Raw genomic sequence first — 14,305 nt, 5'->3', positions numbered from 1 at the left:
GGAAGAGTGTTCCAAAGCAGTTGTACAAATTTACACTTCCACCTCTTGTGCATTAGAGTTCTAATCCTGCAACTATTGGTATTTTGCCTTTTTCATTTTAGCCACTCTGGTTGGTATGCCATGGAATCACTTTGTGGTTTTAATTTGCATTTTGTTGATGACTATCAAAGTTACTGGCCTTTTGGATATCCTCTCTCATGAAGAGCCTATTTGGGTCAGTCTTTAGACCATTTTTCTATTGGATTGTCTGTCTTTTTCTCATCCACTAGTGTAAGTACCTTACATATGCTGAATATGAGACTTGGTGAGATATATGGATTTCAAATGTCTTCTTGCATTCTGTGGTTTTACTCAATTGGGTCTTTTGATGAAGAACAGTTCAATTTATCAAGTTGTGTCTTGATGGTTAGCATTTTTGAGTATTGTTTAAACTGTCTTTGTCTACTTAAAGAAGACTTACTCCCATTTTTTCTTCCAAATGGCTTATTGTTTTAACTTTCACCTGGAATTTATTTTTTGGTATGGTGTGAAGTAGGATTCTAGAATTATGGCTCTCCAATTGTCCTAGAACTTGCTGGTTCATTTTTACACTGACAACTTTAATGAATGATTTCAATTTTAGGGAATGTTAGGGAATACAGCACGTTTAGGGAACGTGCTGTATTTTCCCACTATATAGTTAATTATTCTATTCTAATCATTATTGAACATTCATCATTGTCTTACTGATTTTAAATACCATCTTTCATTATACATGGAATGCATTTTGAAGATAACACTTTGGGGTACAAATATTTTATCTCAGCATTTGCTGGTTATTTCAAAAACCTATCATTCATTGAGTCACTAGTATTCCATGTCCCGTGGGGTCATTCATTAAAAGAAAAGCCCAAAGAAATTTAATGAAACAAAAAGATTCAACTTTGAACTTTGAGATTTCTGAATAGATTTCTTTAAACTTTTTTGCAGCATCTAAAGAGGCAACACTTTGTTTTTTATTTGCACAAACAAATCTGTTTGCCATTTCTAAATCCTGAAGGGTAAAGTATATGATGTAAACAAGACATAATAAATAGAATAGATGAAAAACAGCATTACCCCTACTTAGGGACTACTTCTAGGGAAGTAGGCACTGAGCTGAAGAAACAAAATAATTCTATGGGAACATGTGTTCTTTCCAGCTTGCCACTGTCTGGCAAAGTCTAGTAATGATAGAACATCCTATAAATTTGGTAAAATGATAGTGAAGGAGGTTAGTACTTATCTTCTGGACCTCTAGAACTAGCAGCCTCACATTTGTGCCCCATAATATGAAAGTGTAATGTCAGTAGATAAAACCGAGGGATTATCCTGTCATGCCACAAGAAGGCACAAGAAATTGTACTATGCTCTCAAACCAGTTTCTCATGGACCAAGTAGTATCACAGGAGAGTATGGAATGTAAGTATCTGAGAAAGGGCTAATGAGCCCAATGGAACCTAGTATTTCGAACAAGGAGCAATGTGAGTGGAATTTATGATTGGATACCATAACTGGATGGTGATTTTTCAACAGTCATAATGGGAAAAGAGGGTAAATTCCAGAAGAGCATTTTGCATTCATCTTTGTGGGTGTCAGTGGAAGGAAAATAATGTCTATAAGTAAGATATTCCCTCTGTGCCGGTTTGGATATATTATGTCCCCCAGAAAAAGCCACATTCTTTAATGCAATCTTGTAGGGGCAGATAGATTAATCTTTTTGATCAGGGTGTGACCTCTTGATTGAATGTTTCCATGGAGATTTGGCCCCGCCCATTCAGGGTAGGTCTTGATTGGTTTACTGGAGTCCTTAAAAAGAGAGCTAATGCAGGCCCAGATGCAGCTGATGCTTAGGGATGCTTAGAGATGCTTGGAATTGTGGACAGAAGGACATGTGGAGATGCTAAGCTAAGGATGCACGGGAGTTAAGAGTGGACAAAATGCCCCAAGAGCAGCTGAGAGAGACATTTTGGAGACAGCAGCTGAAAGCAGATGCTTGGAGACATTTGGAGATGCCAGCCCAGAGTTTGCTCCAGAGAAGCTAAGAGAGACAGAAACCCAGAGACATTTGGGAGAAAGCCATTTTGAAACACAACCCAGGAGCAAAGGACCAGCAGACGTCAGTGCACCAGTTTGAATGTATTGTGTCCCCCAAAATGCCATTATCTTTGATGCAATCTTGTGTGGGCAGACGTTACCAGTGTTGATTAGATTGCAATTCTTTGAGCATTTCCATGGAGATGCAACCCACCCAACTGTAGGTGATAACTCTGATTGGATGATTTCCATGAAGGTGCAGCCCCACTCATTCAGCATGGGCCTTGATTAGTTTACTAGAGCACTATATAAACTCAGACAGAAGGAGCAAGCTTGCTACAGCCAAGAGGGACACTTTGAAGAATGCACAGGAGATGAGAGAGAAGCTGCAGATGAGAGACAGTTTGAAGATAGCCGTTGAAAGCAGATTTTTGCTCTGGAGAAGCTAAGAGAGGAAAAATGCCCCAAGAGCAACTAAGAGTGACATTTTTGAGGAACTGCAGTCTAGAGAGGAACATCCTGGGAGAAAGCCATTTTGAAACCAGAACTCTGAAGTAGATGCCAGCCACGTGCCTTCTCAGCTAACAGATGTTTTCCAGACACCATTGCCATCTTCCAGTGAAGGTACCCAATTATTGATGACTTACCTTGGACACTTTATGGTCGTAAGACTGTAGCTTTGTAACCAAATAAGCCCCCTTTATAAAAGCCAATCCATTTCTGGTGTTTTGCACTCTGGCAGCATTAGCAAACCAGAACAGCCAGCCATGTGTCTTCCCAGCTGACGGAGGTGTTCCAGATGCCATCGGCCATTCTTCCTTGAAGGTAGCCTCTAGCTGATGCCTTAGTCTGGACACTTCTATGGCCTTAGAACTGTGACTTTGTAACCTAATAAATCTCCTTTATAAAAGCATAATGGCAGCATTAGCAAACTGGAACACCTTCCTTCCTTCAATTCTTGGACTTTGTTTGAGCCTCTTTTGAATTAAATGCTGCCATTAGGAGAAAGCAATGAATTGCAGAACCCTGAACTTAAATGTAATTACATTTTTAATTGTTTGAGAAATCACTAATTGACTGATTATACCTGAAAATGACTAAGTTAAATGTTCCACTTGTAGATAGAAATGAGAGTTTGTACTGCTTATTTTCCTATTAACTCCCAGCCACGTATCTGCCCTTCTATGCTCTATCTGGAGCTGGGATTGTGAAAAGTACAATTCATACTCCAGCCCTTAGTTGGATTTAGTTAGGAGAAGAAAGTGGCCAAACATCAGTAGGCAGGAGGAACAGAAATGCTCTATGGTTCCTGCTCCTGTGAGGCAGGTGGTAGTAGTTCCTGGTTGTTGCTGGTAAGGTGTTAGTGGGGTTGAGGGGTTTCTAATTCCAGTATCACAGAGCTAATAGCTTTTGACAGACCAGTCCTGGTCAAATCAGCACAGCTTGGCAGATCTAGTATGTACTAGAACATCATGTTCAACAGTGCCACAGCTGATGAGATTTGGAGATATGACATTAGCAGCATCTAATCCCTGGGTATCACTCTTTCTTTCTTTTCACTCTTCCAGACCTCCTTCTTCTCCCTTTTGTACCTCTTTCCAGACCTTTTATATCCAATTCCCCATATTAAATGTCTTGGATTTGAAATACTTGGAATGGTTTCTGCTTTCATAACTGGACCCTGACTGATAGAGGGTTTGAGACAAACTTCATGTTGAATAAAAGAAAAATAAGGTGACATGTACATATGTTCATGCAGCATTGTTTGTAGTAAAAATATTGGAAACAACTCAACTGGCCAGCAGCATAAGAACGAATAATCATAAATATTCACAAAGATATGCGAAAAACAATAGATACACACTGTAGGGAAGATGAATGTTAGATACATAGAATTCCGTGAAGGAAGTGTCACAGAAGTTTGCCATTTTTATGAAGCTGTTGCCATTTATGTAAATGGCAATATATCATCATGCAGTATATTGCTTAGTGTCATATGTATATGTACAGAAAAAGAAAGACAAGATAAACACTAAATTTAGGATTTAGTGCACAAGGAAAATGTCAAAGATACTAGTAATGTTCTAAATCTAAAGTTGGATTGTGAATTCTTGAGTGCAAGTTTCTAGTTTATTACATATGCATTGTGTATTTATGCATATATATTATTTTCTATATTCCAGATGAAAGAAAACAAAATTAATTTTTAGAAAAGGAGATGTTTATTGTGCATCCAAGTTTGGGGACAGAAGACATAATTCCCAATGTTTATCTGAATTATAATATAGACCTAAATCTGTCCTCTGAACTTCTAATTTGTTTTACTTGTTTGATTAACTCTCAACTAATCTGTACCCCACTGTTTTAATATCATGATTTTATAATCTTTGAATAGCAAATATTGGCAGATCCTTACCATTTTTTAACATAGATGACTGCTATTTTATTTTTAATGAAATGTTAATTTCTTAGTACTTTCATTAAATGACAATTTTTATTGTTTAAAATGGGCTCCTGTCCTTAGAATTGGAAGTTCTAAATATAGTAAAATTATATTAATTTTTAATTATAATTGCACATCTATATGGATTATCATAGGCTTCTAATGCAGAAGTACTTTTGTCCAATGTAAGAACAAAGATTTGGAAAGTATTATTTTGCTTGATGTAGGGAAAAATATTTTCACTGAAATATCAAGCAGAAAGAGACTGCAATTTTTTTTAATTTATAATGCTAATTTTACTTGAAATTAGTTTTCAGTGACATAAAGCAAGCTATATCATTACTCATAAGAAATCTTAGGAAACAATTATGAAAATAGTATGCAAAATAAGATGAGTCAGTTTACCCTACAATTTTTCTATAACAGGTATTCAATTTTGTAAAAAAAAAAAAAAAAAAAATGCAAACATCACCTTCATTGTTAATGTCTACATTTGGTTCTGTAAAAAAAGTTGGCAAAAAAAATTCTAAGAATTTTTATTCATATTTATAAAAATTTCAAGAATATGATCCTTATCATTTCTGAAAAATATAAATTGTTTAAAGATTAAGTGCCAGTAAATGTAGAACTGGAAGGGGAAGAGAAAAAATTGACAACACATCATTTGAATTTTCTTCTCCCCCAATATCTATAACATCATATGTGCCACTGTTTGCAGTATATGAAGGCCAAAAATTCCGATTTTTCTTCACTAGTCTGAAGTAAGTCCAGTAGTACTGGTGAACTACAAATTCTGTTTTCTTCTTGTGTAGTAAGAAACTCAGTTATTTTCTTATCTGATTCCACATTTGGTTCCAGATTTTCTTTTTTATTTCTTCCAAATAATATTCTCACTTTCTGATGGATTTCACCAGAAGGTAAACTATCCATATTCTTGGTGTCACAATCATTTGGTTCAATGAGAGGGTTATGGGATGGAGTGTTTGCCTGAATTGTTAGGTGCTCTTGTGAACTTTTTATTGCTAGGAGACCAGAATCATGACCAAATGTTGAATTAAGGTCCTTTTCCTTCAGATCCTTTGCTGGAAAAGGCACAGTATCTGACTTTTGTTTCAGTTGAGATGCACTATTATTCTTACTGAAATCAGAAAATTGTATAGATGCCTGTAGCCCACACGGACAGTCATCCGCCCTTAGTTCTTCTAAGTCACCTTCATTTATAATGCATTTATGTTCAGAAACATTAAGAATGCATCCTTGCTCATTTTTATGGGAAGGCAGCTGTGAAAAAATTCTGGTTTATGTCATTCTCAGCTGGATTTAACATGGAATATTTGTTAGTGTTTTTCTTCTCAAGTTTTCTCAGTTCACTTGAAGGGCAGGGTGTGGGTTCTAAAATAAACATGAATTTTTGTTCAAGTTCCGGGTTTCTTTACACAGGAATTTTGCTTGATTATCTGCACAACTTTATTTTCCCTGAAGTTGTTCTGAGAAATATATTGCAGTTCTAGGTATTCTCTTGGTTTAGTCTTCTTTGCAGTAACAGGAGAAAGGGAGCCAACACTACATTGTATTCTTTGCTTTTTAGGCGTGTCCCTTTCATATTCCACAAAATCAAAAACTAACTTAGATACAATATCATCAACAACTTGATACTGGTTACTCTGTGCAAAGTTTCTGTGTTGCTTACTTAGAAGATGAGTTTTGAGGTCTTCATATTTCTGCAAGCAACGTTCACAATATCCTTTTTATTTCTTCTCTTTCAAATGGAGTTGAGTTGGGGTTCCACCATATTTATCAACATGTTTGGATTCTTAGTTTAACCTGAGTTTGCTTTTGAATGATGGATGGTTTATCCACCTCAAATGGACTACAGGGATTCTGAATAGAATAATTTATAAAAGACACGTTGGTCAACTGAAGATAAAATGGCCTATAAAGTTGACTCGTATCTTCCACCTTTACAAAAGGCTTTTTCAGTCTACCTGTTCTTATTTTCTGTGTACCAGCTCTTTTCCCCTTGTCTCTTACATAAGTGCTTGATTTCTTGAGTAAATGCAATTTTTTTTCTTTGGTTCAATGTAGTATCTAACATCATCAATATGAAGAATTTTTACCCCCCATAAAAAGGCATTTGAAGGAATATACTACTTGAAGGAATAAAATCATGGTCCTTTGACCATGATTTGTTGACAGCTTTTTCAACAAATAATTTTCCTCTGCTGAAACACACCTAAAAAAAAAAACTGAGTCTGGAGACTTAAATGAACTTCCATCATGGCTGGGATGGAGTGAGGTGGTTTCTGCAGTATACACAGATTCTGGACTTGATGTAGGAGAAATTCTACCCAAGGATTGTGCAAATTTAGCTTCCTTTTCATTTGAAATAAGATAAATGATATTCTTGCTGAGAAATTCTTCAACACGCCCTCCAAGATCTTTAATGTCTTTTTGCAGTCTTTCAGATATTGTGACGGAAGATAAGTCCGGGTAAAATACTCTTCCCCGAAGTGGTTTACATTTGGATATTTCTGGTTTGTTGTTATTGGTTTTTAGAGATCTCAAAGATGGTCTGCTTTTTTCATTTTTGACTTGAATTTCACCCTGGAAATGTCCTTTGCTGTGAATCCTCATGGCTCCGGAGTTCATGGCAGCCGCCCGGCACCTACGTACTCTGGGTCTGGAGAGGGTGTCGCGCCCGGCGCCGCCGCGAAACCACAGCACCTCGGGGTGGTGGAACAAGCCAGCTGGCTCTCGCCTTCCGCGGTCCGCGGCCCTGACGCAGCAGAAAAGCCATGTCTGAGGCATTGCTATTTGTTAATGCTATTATAGTATAGCGATTCATTTTATTCACTAAATTAAAAGCAACTAAAGTAAAAAATCTTGAACTCTTAAATGAACGCTCTTTGAAAATGATAATTCTAATGAAAGTACATCTAGTTACCATTAGAATGTTCACAGAACTATATAGACTTACAAGAACAGAATTCCATTTTAGCTTGCAACTTTGTAAAGCAGTAGATGTATTAAATTGGGCATTTTGGGAAATTGTATTTATTCTTTCTGGCCTGTAAGATACAACTTCATATATTTCTGCAGTAACTTGCTAAGGCAAGTGTATCGATAAGGAAATAGCTCACTGGCCTACTTACGGTACAAAGTGGATCCGGTCATATGATAATGTGTGACTGTAAGTCACTTAACTTTGCTTCTTTGTCTGTAAAATGATAATACCGTTACTAATAATTGTATTATTGTATAGTTGTACTAAGGATCTAGCAACTTGCCTCTTTTAAACTTTTGACAGTCACTAATTTATTTAATAATTTAAAGCATAGCTTGCATGAGTCATTTTCCCAATCAGCAAAGTCTATTTTTCACTAGACCTTTCTCCATTCTGCTATCTTATGAAAACATAGTGAGCATTTTTTTTGTAATACCATGAAATTAAATATATCTCTGAATCATAGAATGTAATGCACTTGTTACATCCTCATTTCTGAATAAACTAGGCGGAAAGAGAGAAAAGAATATGCAGACAAGGAAATCAGTATTCTCTTAATTGCTTTATTATATAGTTTACTTCTTTAAATGGAAATTTAAGTTTACTTCTTTAAATGGAAATATAAGCATCATCCCGCAGTTGAAGAAATATTAGAGGCAAAATACAAAAGTAGGAAGGGAAATCATGAATTTTCTCCTGTTTGTGGAAACTGATGGTTTAAGTCTATCCAAGATAAACCTTACTATTAGGGAAAGAAATTCTATCTAATGAAATTATTTGGAAGACATTCTGATATCTCTCCGAATCTGTGGGTTGTTTTGGAAAATCTTCCCCTGTTTTGGGGGATACTGATTTCTTTGTGGCTAAGCAATTGCTTATGACCTTGAACAAAGCAGAAGTCTTGGAATGTCTTCCTGCTATCTGCATGGACTTGTTCTCAAGCACAAAGGAATAGTTTAATTCCACTTGGAGTACAGGTATGTTTGGGTTTCAGGAAATAATAGAATACTGTTGATTGGTTGTGAACTAGAACAAATAAGCCACAAGAGGGCATATTTTTCTTGGTTTCATCACCCTTATACAAATAAGGGATGCCTCAATAGGTATCATAGGAATTTCCCTCCCTATTTTCTTAGAAGGATATACTATGTCTAAAACATGCTTAAGGGTTTTGTAGGAGTGCTATGAAGGTAATAAGAAAAACAAGCTTAAAGAGGATTTTTTTCTTATGTGATACATAAGAAAGTTGTTTGTTTTTCCTTAAAATCCTTCCTTGGAGATTGTTTGTTGATATATGTACATTATTAAACATCAAAAACAAAGAGTCATTGATTTGACTTTAAATTCCTCCCCTTTCTGCAAAAGTTATGTGGACTCCTATATCAGGCATGGAAAACCTTTCCAACCTCTAGTGAGTGTTCATAGTCAAGGAGCTTTTTCTTTTCTGAGGTCTCAGGACTTGGGCCAAAGGGGCTGGGCTATGTTTTTATTTTTATTTTGAAGTGCATTCCTGCTGAATTTAATTATTCACCACACCCCAACCCAGCTAAGAAAATATAACCTTAAGATTCTGTGTTGGCAAGGTTTTGAAACATAGCTGATTTTTTTTTTTTCTTTTTTTTTTAAGAAAGAGCTCTATAGCAGGGTGCTATGTTGTAAAGAGGACAGCAAGGCATGTGTCAGATGGAGGTAGGTGATCACTCCCATATTCCTTGGCCCTGGATTCTTCAGGTATAAAATTAGGTCTGGAGGGTCCCCATGGTCTCTCCTAACTCTGAATGTTAATGATTATTTATGATGTTACAAGAGTTTAAAACTCTTGTTATGAAAACATAAAACAAAGTTTGTATGGTTTCACATTCTAATTAATGAACCATAAACCATCTTCCGTCTTTATCTGATGAAACATTTACTTCTGAGAGTTCTATATATGTAATTAACAGTGAAATAAAAGATAAAAGTCAGGTGTGTTCTTTCCTACAACCTAACTTATCTAATGATCTTATGATCTAAATATCTGATAACCCAGTGATGAATGGATTGCCATGATCAAATGAAAAGGATGAAAAAAATTCCAGAAGTTTATGGGGGAAAATACCTGAAAGAACATTATGAGGTGGGTGAGCTGGTTTCAACTCATGCTATCACTTGTTCTAATTAGACATAAATTAACATATGCTTTGGTTTTCTCAACTGAAGAGAACATTTCTTATCTCTCTGTACTGATATGTTAATGTATGTGAAAACATGCATGAAGTAGCATTTATTACAAGACAGAGAGGTTTTAGACCAAGGTATGACTAATTTTATAGAAGTGAGCACTAAATGTCTTGATTTTAACTCCATTTTCCTTGTTTGTCTTTGAGCATAGAATTTAGCCATCTCTTTTATCTACCTTCTTTTTCTTTTCCTCTTAGTCACCAAATGTCCATTTGTTTTGTGAATAGAAGATTGTGCAGAGAATACTGGGGCTATAGATTTTACATGAAGAGAAAGAAGGTCTGGGACCTCTACTCTGAGATCCTGCTAGACTTAATTCTGAACATGGCAGTTATTTTTCTCCTGTCTTCTGGGCAGTGGTAGCTAAATGTGGAGTTGGAAAAGCCTAGAATATGCCTATTCTACCCTTATGCATCACCACCCATAGCTCCCAATATAAATTGATGATTCTTCAAATTCTACAGTTAGAATTTTATTCTTTGGCTTCATTCAATATTAAAATGTAATCCTTTGAGAAATTCTACAAGCACCTGGAAAGTATTTTGCTTTCCATTTCTTTTTCTTTTCATCCCCTCAGACTGAATCAGGCATAGCAACAGCAATTAAGTAGTTCTAACTGATGTTCTGTACATCTTTTTCTGGGTAATTAAGGATCACTTGTTGACTCTTGGGGACTAGCTATATTGTACAATACACCTTACATTTTAGTAAAACATAATGTAAAATAGACTTTTCTTCCCATTGGGTTTTATTGCAAGGATTTAGATGGGGTGTTAACCCTGTAGGACCCATTATTCAAATTGCTTTTGTTGACAGTGAAGCTCACCCTCTTGAAATCGCTGTTAAAGACATCCTGGTGTGAAGTCTTGTACAGTTAATAGAAATTCAAAAATAAGCTCAGTGACTGATTATCATCATCATATCCACTTTTTTCGTGAACTTATTTAACCCACAAACACTTGTTAGAAACCTACTGTATGCCAAGCTCTCAGTGAAGCACCCTGATGATTACAAAGCAGTGGACACTGCTGAGGCCACTCATCACAACTTCAGGCCTTTTAGTTGATTCTGCACGCTGCGTGCTCAGAGTAATTAAAAGGAAGGAAAGCACAGAATCTAGGTTCCAGATGTCATCCTCTCATGGTACATTCAGGATACCCTAGTAAATGTGGTCTAAATTTGGATTCAGAGCACTTCAAACAAAATCAGTTCAATACAAAACCCATAAGCATTGTTTAATGGTCTGGGGAAGAAAAGAAACAAAACAGCCTACACTCTTCATTATGATATAACATAAGAAGGACTTATAATAGTAGTGAAATCAAAGTACTTTGGGAAAACAGGAGGGAGTGACAAATTCCATAGGGGCTTTGTGGAAAGGTTTGATATGATAGCAGAGGGGAGGTGTCCTTTGTTTTGAGTATAGTAAACTATGATGTAGATAGGAGGGGAAAAGGGAAAATACAGAGTTAATCACCATTCCAGTTAAACTCAATGTATCTGATCTATAAACTGACAAAATTATTAGAAAAATAATAAATAGAGCATTTTTTAAAATTCAGAAACTACTTAGTAAGAACCCACCATGCCGCAAGGCACTAAGCTATACGATAAGAGATACAAAGAGGTAATGTGATCTAACAATGAATGAGTTTGCAATTTGGCTAGAGGAACAAAGTCATAAGCAAAAACAGTATGATGAAACTTAGAAAACTGCAAAAAAAAAAAAATCAAGGATATGATTAATTACAAAAAATACATTGAGTATAAAGTATTCAGAGAAAGGTGGCTATAGGCGGGAATAATCTGTAGGGACTTAAATTTTCCTGTATCCAAATGGAAAACTAGGTGGTTGGTTGGTTGACAGTCAAAACAAAATTCCATAGAGAATTGGCCAGCAGGAGACACAGGAGAGAACCTTGGTTAGAATTAGGAAACTTGAGTCCCTCCTGAGCCATCTGTAACTTAAAGTGACTTATTTAAAGAGACCTTCAGGTCTCTGCTGCAGAGAAGAGGTTGAATAAAGATCACCCCTCCCCCAATTCTTCCATTGTTGCCATAGTCTGATCACCACCCATCCCTTTATACAGACAGCCCTTATCATTTGCAAAGAAAGCTCTGGGATCTTAAACTATTGTGCTCCCAAATCAATCAGGCAGATAGAGGACCCCTGCAGCTGTGGTTTCTTTATGGCAATACCCCAAGTCAGCTTTGTGTTTGGGACTACTAACAGCAAGGAGTGTCACCACAGGCACTGGGTTCCCATCACAGAAAGATTTACCACAGCTTAATAAGGACTAAGCTTCAGGACCCATCACTAGGACAAGCCCTTTCCATATTCCTGAGAGCGGCCCCACAAAGAATTCATGTGGCCATATGTTTTGGTAAATTTGAAAAAGTAAGATATTTCTGCATTCTTATAGAAGGCCCCATCTACAAACTGTGTTAAGTTCCAGGCTCTACAAAAGTGTATCTGTCCCTGGTCCCCGTATATGTCTGTTTCCTGTTGCTTGACTAAGGTGTGCACAAATCTACAAAAGAAACTCCTGAAGCACAAGTACAGACGCGCATCCCTATTGGCCTGGAGTGAGGGAAAGGGGGAAAGGCTTACATATTGCTTTTCTTTCTTTCTCTCTCTGCTTGGCCCTTCAGGGTGCTGACCCCTTAATGGAGGGTTGATCTCTTCTGTCCCCATCCCTGATCTTTCAAGGACACCAACTCTAGATCGGTGTTTTACACAGGTACTCTTTCTGGAGGTCAGAATTTTTAGGGTGATGCCTGTGATCAGTTAATACCCCTGTTTCTCCCGAATAAGGTCCTTAGAAGACTTCATGGTTTAGAATGAACAGGGACAGAAAACGTCCCAAAGTCACCGGGGCCCAGACGCAGACAAGACAGGGTACCATGTCCGAGGTGGGGAAAACAAACAAACAAACAAAAAGAAAACAAAAAATCCCTCAGCCTGGACCCGGCTGCCTCTAAATCACGCTGCTGACAGCCTGCGCGCGGACAGGGATGGACTTCTGCACGCTGGGGAGGACTGGCGTGCTCAGCGGGAAGGGCGGCGGGATACTGGAGGAGGAGATCGGAAGGGGAGAGGTAATCCCCGGGCGTTGTGAGCATCCCCTTTTTAGAAACTCTGAGTCTCTCCCAAGACAGCTGCTGCGGTCACACCACAAACTTAAAAGCCGTCCTCCCTCTCGGAGAGTGTCTTTCCTCGCCACCCTCGCCTCCCCAAGGCTCCAGCTGGTGCCTAACTTGCCGCCAGACCCGGCACTGCGCTCGGGGGACAGCAGCGCCCCCTGTCTCCGGGCCTGGTCTCTGCCGCCGCAGCCTCCGCGTTCCGTCAGGGCCGCCCGCGGCTCTGTGGCTCAGCCAGGGCTGCGGCTCAGAGGAGATAGCGCCAGTGCCTAGGTCGCTGCCGCACTCGCCCACCGCCTTCGTCCCCTTCTTTTCTTCCTGGAAGTGCGTCAGGAAAAGGGAGAGCGAGAGGAGTGTCCACCGCAGGTAAGGCTTGTTTCGGGTCACCTGCTACTCCAATGCGAGTGCGCGTCTGGGGATCGCGGCGCTGAGCAACTTGGGGAACCCTGGATATTAGGCAGAAATTTGGGGGTGGCTTTGAGTCTAAAAGGAAAATGCGGAGCGTCTAGGAGAAATGGAACCGTCCTGGGACGGAGAAGGCGCTCGGGAGCCTCTGCAGAGTACGCGTGCGGGGGAACGGACGGCCAGCGCGCTCGGCGCCTGAGAGCGCGGCGGCGGGGACAGCAGTCCTTCCTCGCGGCTGCCAGAGTCTTCTCATCCCGAGACCCCGCCTGCCAATACCGCGCAGTTTTCCACCCGAGACGGGCCCTAGAACTTTGTTCCCCCTCTCGCTCCCTCCCTCCCTCCCGGGCAAGACCGAGGAGAGCGCCTATGAACGTGTCCTATGGCTTCCGCAGGCTGCAGGTTCATTTGGAGACACGTTGGTGGGGACCGTCAGGGAAGGACTTGGCCAAGGCCCTCTGTGTCCTCGATCGCTGCTTTTCGTGTTGATCTGGGGGAGGGGAAGGAGTGAGAGTGGTGGTGGTTTTTGTTGTGGCGCTTTGGGGGCTGGGGGAGGATGGGCGACGCCTTTTTCCTTGCACGGGAATCGCGACGCTCTGTCTGATGGAAGTGTGCATCCTTCTAGACCCAGAGGGGAAAGTTAGTCAGACACCGGCCAGAAATCTCGTTTCCCAGGGAATGCGATTATGGTAAAACACACTCTTGCCGGAACGGGGGATCCGATGGTAGCCTTCAGCTTGACCCACTCTGGAAGAGTACGGATCAGATTCCTGCTGGGATTTTAACCCCGAGTGCCGCCCTCCGGGTAAGCCCCTCCCCGCTTCCTCCGGACGCGCCCCGAATTGACGCGTTAACGGGCTGCCCTGGCACTGCTTCGGCCCTGGCTGCTTCTCCTTCCCTGGTGACTTGGGTTCAGCCTCGTGGGTTGAGTTGGTTTACTTCTTTCCCAGCGCGCCGAGGGTTCTTGACAGTGGGAGGAGATGCCGCGATTTCTCGGGGCTGACTGGACTCGAGGGTACTGGGCCGGCCAGGCGTCCTGT

At 39.7% G+C, this 14,305-nt stretch overlaps 1 protein-coding gene and 1 pseudogene across 1 annotated transcript in view; one reads left to right on the top strand and one right to left on the bottom strand.

Moving 5' to 3' along the window:
* Positions 1-5,104: 5,104 nt before the first annotated feature.
* LOC119535395 lies at positions 5,105-7,147 on the bottom strand (annotated as a pseudogene).
* A 5,816-nt stretch (positions 7,148-12,963) lies between these two features.
* Positions 12,964-14,305, top strand: part of SEMA3D (semaphorin 3D) — a 205,527-nt gene continuing 204,185 nt past the window's right edge. The window contains exon 1 of the mRNA XM_037837475.1: positions 12,964-13,229. The gene's annotated coding sequence lies outside the window, so the exon portion shown is untranslated. The remainder of the gene's footprint in view (positions 13,230-14,305) is intronic.

This window comes from Choloepus didactylus, chromosome 5, assembly GCF_015220235.1.
Source record: "Choloepus didactylus isolate mChoDid1 chromosome 5, mChoDid1.pri, whole genome shotgun sequence".
Taxonomy (NCBI): Eukaryota; Metazoa; Chordata; class Mammalia; order Pilosa; family Megalonychidae; genus Choloepus; species Choloepus didactylus.
Note: the sequence above shows the minus strand (reverse complement) of the source record. Positions and strands in the feature narration are given on the sequence as shown.